The sequence below is a fragment of the Oculina patagonica genome, chromosome 1 (assembly GCF_052425735.1).
Source record: "Oculina patagonica isolate OP01 chromosome 1, crgOcupat, whole genome shotgun sequence".
Taxonomy (NCBI): domain Eukaryota; kingdom Metazoa; phylum Cnidaria; class Anthozoa; order Scleractinia; family Oculinidae; genus Oculina; species Oculina patagonica.
The window spans coordinates 13,305,825-13,318,892 of record NC_135758.1 but is presented as its reverse complement, the minus strand read 5'-3'; the positions used below and the strand labels follow the sequence as shown (position 1 = coordinate 13,318,892).

General features: G+C 41.6%; 2 long non-coding RNA genes across 2 annotated transcripts; both read right to left on the bottom strand.

Annotated features, from left to right (window-relative positions):
* Positions 1 to 492: 492 nt before the first annotated feature.
* LOC144657540 (uncharacterized) lies at positions 493 to 8,231 on the bottom strand. The gene is made up of 3 exons (XR_013571545.1): positions 7,200 to 8,231; positions 6,373 to 6,467; positions 493 to 1,456 (listed from the first exon to the last, which is right to left on the bottom strand). It is a non-coding gene; the product is annotated as an uncharacterized LOC144657540 (long non-coding RNA).
* A 425-nt stretch (positions 8,232 to 8,656) lies between these two features.
* On the bottom strand, positions 8,657 to 11,522 carry LOC144657547 (uncharacterized). The gene is made up of 3 exons (XR_013571552.1): positions 11,295 to 11,522; positions 8,913 to 10,794; positions 8,657 to 8,792 (listed from the first exon to the last, which is right to left on the bottom strand). It is a non-coding gene; the product is annotated as an uncharacterized LOC144657547 (long non-coding RNA).
* Positions 11,523 to 13,068: the final 1,546 nt, after the last annotated feature.

Sequence of the window (13,068 nt, the reverse complement as noted above, 5' to 3'; positions counted from 1 at the left end):
TCAAACCCACAGGGGGAAGGGAGGAAGGGCTAAGAGAGTTGCTGGCCCCTGGCAGTTCCAAGGGCCTTGTTTTTTTAAATCAAGACAGAGATAGGCTATGAGTAATTTGTCAGCTTATTCCGCTTCCATCGTAGAGCCACCATCTTCGCTTCGCACCCGTTACTTGTAGGTATACGATACTTCCCCACAGGGAACAGCATTGCACGACGACTTAAATGAGGGCTACGGGTTTCGAAGTCGGCATAGCTGAGGAGGATGGTGAGGAAAAATTAGGAAGAAAAAGGGGGAGACCACTCGTAGAACCGTCATATTGAAGATTGTACGGAGAGGACAAAACTTCTCAGAGAACCTGGAAGCCTCCTCCACTGGCGTTCGTTTGACTTGTCACACAATCTTTTGTCTGTAATTTTAAAAGTGACGAGCCAAAAGGATACCTGTTAAGGTGGCTAAGGTGGAGGGTTTATGGGCTCTGATAGTAAGTAGCTGATATGGATCAAGTGCGCAGCAATACTGTGAAATAAAAGCAAAACAGAGGGACGTATCATAGTAAAACTGAGCCACCATAAGGCTTACTGAGCTGAAAGCAAACAGAACTATCATAAGGCTAAAGCAAGCAGCTTGTTTACATTTATCAGTTATCACCACAAAGTGCCATATTCAAAAAGAGGATGAAGGAATGAAAGGAAATACTGTTTAATAAGCACTTAGTTGCCGTTTTCATATTACTTTGCATTTGACATGCGTCTTTCGATGAGCTTTTATCGATTAAGACACTTTATGCCTATCGTTAAGAGTGTACATCTCATTTTCTTTCAATCTTGAACATATCTGAATGTTTAAAGGCCCATTTTCATCCAGCATGCATTACTTGTCATATGTGAATAATTAATGCCGTCTTTGTACTGGTTTGAATTTTGAAGTAACTCAGATCATAGTGCGTGAAAACAGGGGAAGATTTTATTGGAGCTAGTAGTTCCAGCGTCCAAAAAAGATTAAAAAATAAAACAAGAGTCAAACGGTTGCTAAGCATGCAGGATGAAAGTGAGCCTTTAGGCTTTTAAATAAATCGCCTTGACCTAATACGATCGTGAACGCTAAAGATAAAATTCTCTGCAAACATCTACATGAGTCGCATGCCTGCGTTCAGCTAATTTTCCATAATCATTACGCTGTTTTGAACTGGTCAATACTTCGTAAGATTCCATGTCTGTTGTAGTTTCCATTCTGAATGAAACCAAGATTCGAATAGTTAATAATACTGAAAGGCTTTCAAAGGAGCAATCAGATTGAATGTTCAGGATGGAACTGATGCTTGTTACTCTATTAGGTAGGTGTCTTTCTTCTTTTGATGTTTATATCTTCCATCTTCTTCCTCAACTTTGATCTTTCCGCTGCAAGACGTTTATAGAGTTTAGTCAAGATAGGAATCAAGTTCTAGTCAAGTCTGTTCGCCACCCTAACAAGAAAAAAAAAAATATGAATCCAAGTTATTCAGTTATTGCTCTACATGATGTCATTTTTTAACGATGTTCAAAATTGTCATAAAATCGGCAAAGGAAAATAAAGCTAATGGAAAAGAAGGCCAAAGAGATAAAAATAAGCCAAAAAAGAGCAAGAACAGCTACGAACAGGGGGAGATTAAGACAGGTTACAAACGACAATCTTGACCTTCTCCTTTAACTTTGGTTGGTTAAAGAGTAAACGTGTATTAGCCTGCTAACAGACGTCTCCTATGTACAACTATATCGGGAACGCTTGTCCTGCAGAAGCGTTAAAGCGTACGCGACAACTCCAAAAGGTATTATTGGTAGTAGTGCATGGTCTTTCAAGTATTCATGCTTTGTTCTTCTTTTGCTGTAAACGCCATGAACGTCAGTTAAGCAAAGGTAACTACCGCTACAAATCCATTTATCGAGGCAGTTGTTTCCTTTTCTTTACGGGGTCCTTTCTCCACATGAAGCAAAAAAAGGACACATCAAGGTGGATCGACTAACGTGTATGCACCAATCCAGCGTTTTATTGATCTGGTTATGAGTGTTCTTCAGCTATTTCATGTGGTTTCTTGTGCCCATAAATCGTACTATTTGTTTATCGGTTAAACAAAACCTAAGAGATCTGTTGCCTTATTTAACTAATTGCAACTGTGTTGGTTTGTTATAACCGCAGTATTTGATGGCTACAGATCGAACCTAACATAGTTATCTTCGTAAGGTACCTAAGGAAAAAGTGGTATAAAGCTTGGTGTCTTGTTAAGCTTAAAACAACGATGCAAAGTTTATAAATTAAATATTGGTGACCACTTTTGGTGACAGGAGTGGTTTATAATATATGTTGTAAAACTAAAATCGATCTAGTAGATGTTTGCTACAATATTAACAAACAAAGAGTAACGATAAAATTCGACGTTTCGGTGTCGTCAACAAGCCATTGTCAAGGTGATTCATGTACAAAATGTAAATAAAAACAAGTGTTTAAAGCAGTGTTGACGCTAAATTGATATGATGACGTTTCGGTAGAAAATCAGAGTTTTTACAGGGTGGGGATGCTGGCCCCACGCCCAACCTCCAATCTGGAGGGCCAGGGTGCTTGTTTTGTCTGACCCCTCTCCCGCAGACCAATCCGGCATGGTTGAACATGCCAGGAGCGTGAGGTTCCCGCCGGCACAGCTCTGGGGGTCGCAAGGGCACGCAAGCTTACCTGACACGTCAAGGCAAAGCAACAGGGGAAGAAATTGATATGATAGGGAATGCGAAAATAAAAAATACACAAAAAGTTTCGCACCAATGGAGCCCGATTGTACGTTTTGATTGGGTTTTAGCTGCCTCAGCTGTTTTAACAAATCGTTTAATCAAAGGTTTGCGACCAGCAGTCTTTACCACCACCGAAAGATACAGGAGACATTAATCAAGAGGTCTTATCAATTAGAATTTAACCCTTAACGGATATTGTCAAAAAACAGCGCAAGGCCCTTAGCCAAAAAGTGCCTAAAGCCATCCAGCTGGTGTTTGTGAGCTGCAGAATTGACCAAGAACTTAAAATGCATGAAACAAAGCCACTGATTGTAAACCAACAATGTGTTCTTTATAAATTTCAATGTGACCTGTGTGATGGCGGCTATGTAGGCTACATTTGCGGACATTTACTTGATCGTGTGGAAGGACATTAACATCACCTGTCATGTCTTTCGTGCTTAAATGCACGTGGGCGCGATTGGCAACGTAACTCTGAATAATTCCGTGTTTTGCATGCACGTGACATTTTGATTTTGGCAACGAGTATTTTTTGACTTTGTAATTAGATTTGGAGCAGTTAGTTAGTTCGCGAAGATGAAGTTGGATCAGCTGCCGATCGAGAGAGCGTTGGGAGTCCTGTGGAATATCGAAACAGATGTTTTCCAGTTTAGAGTCTTAAAGCCAGACAAACCAGCTACGAAACGAGGTATCCTGTCGACTATTAGTTCCCTTTACGATCCTGTGGGTTTCGTTTGTCCAGTGGTGCTAGACGCAAAGAAGATTATGCAGCGGCTGTGGAAACTGCAGTTGGATTGGGACGATCCTGTCCCAGAATTTGAGCTGGCCCACTGGGAACGTTGGAAGTCTGAATTATCAGCTTTATCGCAAGTTCAAATACCAAGATGCTATCTCCAGCTACAAGGAGAAGTAAAGGAAATCTCTCTCCACCAGTACTCAGACGCGTCAGACGAGGGTTACGGCATGTGCTCTTATCTGCGGTTCGTTTATGAAGATGGGTCCATTCAGTGCTCGTTTCTGGTTGGTAAATCAAAGACGATGCCAGTGAGAGCTATTTCAATCCCAAGACTCGCGTTACAAGCTGCAACGTTATCTGCCAAGATTTATCAAGTTTGCAGGGATGAGTTAACCTACAAGATTGACAGAGTCGTATTCTGGACCGATTCTCAAACTACCTTGCAGTACATCAAGAATGAAACAAAGCGTTTCAACACCTACGTAGCTAACAGAATTGCGGAAGTTCGTGAGATTACCAGGCCGGACCAATGGAGACACTGTCCTGGAAGGTTGAACCCAGCTAACGACGCCTCACGTGGCTTAAAGCCTAAAAGGTTATCAAGTCAGCATCGCTGGTGGAAAGGACCAGAGTACTTGTGGCAGTCGGAGAACAACTGGCCCAAAACTGAGATTGGCGAAGTTCCACATGACGATCCTGAAGTTCGAAATGAAGCACAAATTCATTCAATCAGGACTGTTAACCCTCACGTTGGAGTTCACTCAGATGCTCGATGCGCGAGCAAACCGACCGTTTACGAGATGATATCGCACTACAGCTCTTGGTTTAAGTTGCTACGTTACGTTGCTTGGCTAGTGCGATTTTGCTACTGGCTGAGGTCCCGGGAAGTCTCCCCAACGACACGAACACTAACCACGGAAGAGTTAGAAGAGGCAACACTGTTTCTCGTGCGGTTGGTTCAGGCTGAAACCTTTGCAGAAGAACTGAGAGACCTCAAGGCCGGCAGGGAAGTAAAGACGTCGTCCAAACTTGTAAAGTTGAAACCGGTACTGACGGAAGGAATTCTTCGTGTCGGAGGTCGCTTAGAGGAGGCAGTAGTGCTGTCGTATAACGAAAGACATCCCGTTATACTTCCAAGGAACCATCACATCAGTCAGCTGATCGTCCGTCATTGCCACGAAGGTTTAGCCCATGCCGGCAAGGAGCAGACCCTGGCTCAAACAAGGAAAATGTTCTGGATTCTCGGAGGCAGAGGTTTAGCAAAGAGCACCATTAGAAATTGTGTGAAGTGTCGCAGATTGAACGAGAGGCCTATGAAGCAGATTATGGCTCCCCTTCCTAGAGAGAGATTAAAACCATACAATCCGCCCTTCACGTTCTCTGGTGTCGACTTTTTCGGTCCACTAATGGTTAAGTGAGGCCGCGGTTTAGCAAAGCGCTGGGGATGCATTTTCACTTGTCTGTCCACGCGAGCTGTTTTCCTCGAACTTGTGCCCTCATTGGAAACTGACGATTTCATCATGGCCTTGCGACAGTTCATTAACCGAAGGGGTCCTCCCAAGGAAATTAGATCAGATAGAGGCACTAACTTTGTTGGCGCGGAGCGCGAACTGAACGAAGCCATCGATAGGTGGAACCACGCAAAAATTTGCCAAGAATTGCAACAAAGAGAAGTCAAGTGGACCTTTCATCCCCCAGCAGCACCTCACATGTCCGGGGTCTGGGAGCGACTAGTGCAGACTACCAAAAAGCATCTGAAGGCTGTCGCAGGAGATAGATTGCTCGGTGAATTTGCGTTGCGAACACTGCTAACTGAAGTGGAATCCATTATGAATAATCGTCCAATCGTAGCAGCATCAGATAACCCTGCCGATTTGGAAGCATTAACCCCCAATCACTTCTTGCTGCAAAGGAAGGTGTCTGGGTTGCCACCAGGGCTTTTCGTCAAGGAAGACCATTTGGGCAGGAAACAGTGGAGAAAGGTCCAATACCTAGCCGACGTCTTCTGGAAGAGGTGGATTAATGAATATCTGCCGAGTCTGACTGAAAGAGGAAAGTGGTTAAGAGACCAAAGGAAGGTTAGAGTGGGCGACTTGGTGCTCGTTTTGGAAGAGAATGTCCCTCGCAACAAGTGGACTGTGGGTCGTGTAACTGAGGTCTTTGAGGGAAGAGATTCAAAGGTGCGATCCGCTAAGGTGAAGACGTCAAGCAAGGAGTTGCATCGTCCAATCGTGAAGCTGTGCCTATTAGATGGACAGGGATGAAAGACACTTACGAGGATTAACAAACGCTTAAACGTTGACGTTTGTGGGGCCACTGTCGTGTCTTTCGTGCTTAAATGCACGTGGGCGCGATTGGCAACGTAACTCTGAATAATTCCGTGTTTTGCATGCACGTGACATTTTGATTTTGGCAAACGAGTATTTTTTGACTTTGTAATTAGATTTGGAGCAGTTAGTTCGCGAAGTTCGCGAAGAAAGTTACGAATTTTCAGAGAATTTCGAAGCGAAACGTAGGACTAAATGTAGGGCTGCGTAGACACGCATGGCTTAGAGATGTACGTTAGCTAAGAAACTCTGATACGGACTGGACTGGCCGTGAAATTCACATCACCTATCATCTATTTTCAAACACTTGCCGTTGTTTACATTTTGTACTTAAGTCTTTTTGACAATGGCGTCATGACGACACAACAACAGTGGATTTTATCCTTAGCTTTTGCTTGTGTATAATCTAGTAGTTGCACTGAGAATCAAACACGACGGGAGGTTAAAGCAAAAAAGTGGGCAAGCAGTGTCAAACACGGTACCAGTGCCGACATGTAATTACTCTTAAAATTGCTCATCTTTACATAATCAATAATGTCATAATGTGATAAATACCTACCCGCATTTTGGTTGTTGTTCTTGTTATGTTAACACAGTGATTGCCCCACCCAGTAGATGTTCGACTAGTCTTTAAACACAGCAAGTGATGCTACCCTAGGAATGAAAATAAAATGTGCATAGTAAATTAAGTAACCCGCTTTTATTAAGTGCGCCGTTAGATACGGTCGGATTGCTTATTTGCGGTTCACCCTACCTGTTTTCCCTTAGAGAAATTTTGTATCGCTCTCAAGCAAAAGCCTTGCAAAGCCACACACGTTCTGTGCTCGTTGTAAACAATGCTTGGTATCACTGTGTTTCTCGCTTTGCCTTTCACGATATTAGAACATTTTCCTTTGATCTCTTCGATAGGTTTTAGCAAAGGAGGACGCCTTTGCAACTCATTGCATGATTTATCATTTTTCCCAATAACGATGTTTGTACATCGCTTTAAATAAAAACCAGAAAGGCTGGACTGCGAAACAGTCCCAAGCTACCTTACAAGGGTGTCAGTTGAGGCAACAACTACCTGACTAAATCTGTTGGGGCTTCTGAACTGAGAATTAACGAATCCCGCGTCTTTTTAGTCCGCGCGTACTAACGACTGTGTGGTACTGGTGTGAACATTTATCACCAAACACGGCACCGGTTCATAAGACTGAACTGAAGGTAAGTGTCCAGAGCAGCCGTGCAACATTGGTGCCTTCGAATTTTGAATCAGATTTCAGTTGCAATTCAGACAAACCTGTGGACGATTTGAGCTGGAGGTTACGGATTCGGTGACTATTTTTTGCTAACAGGAAACTGAACCCTCCTCTTTATACAACATTATACAACATCATCGCTTACCTCTCATTCCAATGGGGTAGAGTTGACCAGATTTCTAGAGCCATGCACTGAAAAGAAGAGATTTACATTGATCCAAAGTAACAGCTAGCGTGACATGAAGACAAACTGATTTGCACATTTGTATTCCTGGATGCGGTAGAGATCTCTGTGTTCTTCTTTCTGCTTATCACTAACGGAAAAATAACACATTTCCTCAGTCAAAGCTAACAACAGCTAGGCTGGAAAATCGTGGTTATAGCAACGAGGAATGACTCACACTGAATTTTCATCTCACTACACTGGTCCGTGAGTGATATTTCCGGAATATCGGATTCCTGCCTTATATATAACTGCACTAGCTATTGCTAACTACGCCTTGCCACAGCTGTCCGCGACTTCTAGTTGCATGAGAATTACTCTGCGTATGAAAAGTCTAACGGTCATATGCGAGCAGACATTCTTGTTTGGAGTTAAGTGCATAAAACACTGAAACTCCAAACCAGATTCCTTGCTCGTGGGCTGTGCTTTCTCTGTGCCCATTTTGACTCCCACCAAATCACTTAAAAGCGCATTAAAACCAAAATCTCAATGCTCTAGATCTTTTCAAAACTAATATAGATAAATTTAATTAATATATGCACAGCAATAAATTAAAATTAAGAATTAAATATAATTATAAATAACTACAGCTTTCCATGACCACTAGTTGCAAAGGTGTTACTTTGCGAATGTAGCAGATGTCGATGTGTTGAATCAGTCAGTCTAACGGTCATACCTATGGTCCTCATTGCGATCAGGGAGTTTAGTTTGGAGATTCATGCATAAAACATGAAACTCCGAACTAAAAGCCCTGCTCGCAGGCTGTAGTCCTTCGTCCTCCAACGAAAGATAATTCCGGCTAAATCTGCATATTCGTTACTTTGCGTATGTTGCACATGTCGATGTGTTCAAATAGTGATAGTCTAACGGTCATATTGATGGTCTTCCTAGCGAGCAGACATTCTTGTTTGGAGTTTCGCGCATAAAACATGAAACTCCAAAGGAGAAGCCCTGCTCACAGGCTGTACGTAGTCCTTTTTTCTCCAAGAAACGATAAATTGTGCTCGAACGATAAATTATGCTCGCACTAATTATACTTTAAGTTTTCCTTTTTTAATAGATGCGTACGACAAAGTGATAACAATTTGAAGCCGCGTGTGGTCCTCGAAGCAAGTCATTAAATGTCATAGCACATAAATAGTAAACACGATTTATTTGACTGTGTTATTTCCAACTTGAATTTTTTTCTTCTTATTGTTAATAGCAGTTCTTTTGAATAATTGCTAAGGTAACAGTTTTTTTCACACCAGTGGTAAATAACAGTCTTTAATTTTTTTGCTCTTAGTCCGGAGAACTGCTTTAATATGGGAATTAAGTTTCCTCCTACTGTAACCCTTTTTCTTTATATATTATATATTGTTTTGGGGAACTATAAATAAATAAATAAATAAATAAATAATAAATAAATCCAGTTAAATTATCAAAGGCGTTCATTTGCATATGTTGCAGATGTCGATATGGTAAATCATTGATAAGTCTAAGCTCGGCCAAACGAACGCAACATCGGATGTCACGCTACAATATAACGCAATCTCTGTTGAGACAACATAAGGAAATCTAAAAATATAAAATAAAATATAACTATTGTTCAATTGAGCAAATCTATGAAGAAAACGTATTATTTGCATACTTGGCCTGTGAATTCATAACTACCGTATTTATTTGAAATTCCATCACATCATAACTATGCTATTTATACAACCACTAACAAGCTACGCAAAAGGTGCTAGCTACTTTTATTTACGTTACGTTTTTGACAACTTTACTCACAATTATGTTAGATCCCTTGTGAAACGTCATCGATCGCTTCTGCATGCATTGCGTGCCATTTATTTATATTCAACATTGATGTAACCCGCAAGCATTTTTATAAGTTGACAGAGATAGTATATTTAGCTTACATCTGTGGCATTACGAGGTAGAAGAGAAACACTGCCACTGGACAAACGAAGTAGTAAAAGTTAGTAATTTACAACAATTGTCGATTAAAATCGACAAATATTGTAAATTTTTAACTTTAACTACCGGTAACCAACTAATGGAAATACAACAGAGTTACTTCTCTGGAAAACGGAAACTTCAAAAAACCAGAAATTTTGACGGCAAAACGTGATTTCCTTTGATGGAACACTACCTGCAACGAACATGGACAATCTAAGTAGGACTTCCTCAGCTACTGGACCTCTGAAAATCCTTGGTCCTTCGTTTCATTGTCATGGACATCGACTGATATGTAGGAAACCATACGTGACAAGTCAGCAAGCGAGTCTTATTACACCAGGAGCGATGGTAATCAAGAACATCTAGGAAAATTTGGCTTTGCATCTTAGGCAAAGATGAACTACAACTTTGAATAAACTGAAGACCACACGGTGACATAATCTATCTGGAAAAAGAGGTACTCCTACTGTTTACATTGACTATTGATTCTACGACTGTACAAGAAACACAGAAATACACAACTGCAACGCTTGGAAAATACCCACCGACAGCAAATCAAAGATGAATTTTTCAACAATGACGCGAGCATGGGACAAAGAAACCCATGGCCATGGACTCGATTTAAATATAAAAATTAGAATTATAACTCACTTTCTATTGCTAACTTCGCCTAACTACAGCGACTACTTACATAGGTGTTTCTTAGCGTATGCAGCAGATGTCGATGTGTTGAATAAGAAATAAGTCTAACGGTCATATTGATGGTCTTCCTAGCGAGCAAACTTTCTTGTTTGGTGTTTCGTGCATAAAACGTGAAACACCAAAAGCCGGAAGCCCTGCTCGCGGACTGTAGTCCTTCTTCCTCTAACGAACGATAAATCCTGTTAACTCTGTATAGGCGTTGCTTTGCTTATATTGAAGATGTCGATGTGTTGATCAATGATAAGTCTAACGGTTATATTGATGGTGTCCAGGTGGAAAGGTGCCCAGAAGGCTGACACAAAGGTCTGAAATTCAGTAACAGCCACACTCCCTCCCCCGAGGGTCCCTGGATAGACTAGGGGGCTAGGTGGAGTGCCTAGTCACCCCTGATAACAGCCGAGAGCTGCCACAGGGCTGTAGCCAGCTGCCAAGAACATGACAATCATGAGTAAATTACCGTGACATTGCTGTGACTGGCAAAGTCTGGTGAAATTGACCCCAACCTGACTATGCCCACCCCTTAGCAAGCCAGCAATTTAATGCCTGACCTTGGTCTCCCTAGGGCTGTTCGGTCAATGACTGAGCTACTCGGCACAACCTTCCTTGACTGACCCCCTCCCCACTCCTCAATGTTCGGGCGCGGGACTGGCTTGAAGGCCTTCAAGCACGTATCCCGAGGTCTACCTTTTGTCAAATCAGTGTAGAAATTGTGACACAACATGGCCCTGGAAAGGCCCAAGCGTCACCCGGTCGGTGCCCGACATTTCGTCTCCGGCTGGTTAGTAGGGCCTGCAGCATAAAGTAACCGGGCCGTGCCAACAGGCTTGATCTGGCTTGTTTCAACAAAAGGTGCCAAGAAGGCTGACAGAAAGGTCTGAAATTCAATAAAAGCCACAATAAAAATAAAAGCCTCTACTAACTATGGTTTAACAGAATGGGACGCGTACGATTTGGAGATGCATCTTTTTGTGTCGTGTGTGTGTGTGTGTGTGTGTGTGTGTTAAAAGCGGAAGTTAGCCTGCCTATAGCCACGACAAAATAGTAATATATGAATACAAAGTCTGGAAAATTAATCCCGTCCCCGATTCGTGATCCCGTTCCACGCACAAATTTTAACGGAATTCACGTGTCACAGCAGAATTTACGAATCACGCGTCTTTTCTAGCTATTTTTTACACGTCACGGTCTAATTTTTGTCTTATTTTTACCCGTATATGTAAACTTCGTAAAAGCGATCTCGTTGTCTCGTCTTCGCTTCCAAAAAGGACTGATCAAAGTAAAATTTACATTCGATTATATTCAATGTAACGTGCTTGATGTACAAACAGTTAAAGGACTTATATGACAAAAGTCTGTTACATAATATGTACTCACGTGTAAATGTTTGTGCACATTTTCCACACGTATCTCCAACAATTCTCTTTGCCTGAAATTTTGATTGAGACACGTGAGGGGCCACGTGAATTTACTCTTTTCCTTTGTGTTACAATCTTATTTCATCTTGTTTTCGTAACTATGTCATTTGTTGAGGCTTCATATTCCGCCTATATTTATACTCGTGCAAGGTCAAACAACACACTCACTGAATCTTTCGCAGGCTAGCTAGCTAGCAGACCTCGCTGGCGGTTAACGTCTTTAACCACTATGGCTGCCAGACTGGGCCATCCAAAAGCAGCTTCGAACGAATGTGGCGAATGTCCGAAGATTGGTTCAACGTATGGTTTGGTTTTGCAGAAATTGGCATCAAAGGACAGAGACTAACACCTACAGCGCAAATTTTGTAATCTTTTAGACCACTGTCTACCACTGTTCGGTAACAATTATGTCATTTTTCCCGTTTCGTTGGCATTGCTTTAGTTTTGGTAACATTTTTATTTGCATGTTGTTAAGATATTTACTGTTTTAGAATCGAGTTATCTTCCATTGTATTTTTTTTAAATTCGACATTGATGTAACCCGTTTTATAAGTTGACAGAAATAGTATATTTAGCTGACATCTGTGGCATTACAATGTAGAAGAGAAACACTGCCACTGGACAAACGAAGTAATCGACAAATGTTAAAAACTAGAATTTTTACTAATCAACTAATGGTAATACACCAGAGTAACTTCTCTGGAAAGCTGGAACTCCAAGAAACCTGGACTTTTAACGGCAAAACGTGATTTCTTTTGATGGCTAAGCCTCGGAAACACGTTTTTAAAATAAGACATGGAATACTACCTACAACGAACAATGGACAATCTAAGTAGAACTACCTCGGCTTCTAGACCTCTGGAAATCCTTGGTCCTTCTGTTTACTACTGTGGAAATCGACTGAAATGAAGAAACCATATGTGACAAGTGAGCAACCAGGAGCGATGGTAAACAAGAAAATCTAGAAAAATATGGCTTTCTAACTTAAACAAAGAGGAGCTACAACTTTGAGTATACTGGACCGCAGGGTGACAATCTATCTGGAAAAAAGAGGTTTCTTTTGCTAATTACAACGACGCCTGGCAAGCTGAGATTAGAAACGCTTGACTATTTATGGACAGGTTCGACTGTACAAGAAACACAGAAATACACAACTGCCACGCTTGGACACTGCCCACCGACAACAAAATCGTGTAAAATGGAACAGAAGATTTTAATTTGGACCAACTCATTACTAATCAGTTATTATTTGCTTGCCTTATATCAGGAACACAAATTGTTTTAGGTTTTCTTTTGTGGCCAACTTAGAGGTGTTTAAAATAGAAATAAATACCTGGAAGGACGTCTAAACGAGTTTTGTGTGCGTGTCGTTGAGATTGTCTTGGTTTGGCAAGTGTTAAGATCGGTATATTTCGCATCAACTTTATTCCTGAAAATTAAACGACTGGCGCCGGCTTTCATAGATTAATGAAGGAACTTTTGCACATGTTATTGCAGTGCTCAGAAGCTTGTGCTGGGCCCAAGGATTCTTGACAGTCTTTTCGCAGTGCCCCGACAATTTGCGCTGGCGCTCCGCGGAACACAGAAAAGTTTGCAACATTCATGCGCTTCGGTCTAAAACTTCGCCTCAAAGCATATCTTTTGTTCGATATCAGTGAGTATGTAGCTCCATGGAGTCCAAGGCGGTCAATGGAATATAGAGCAATTCTATCCTTCTTCGAAGAGAAACGAAC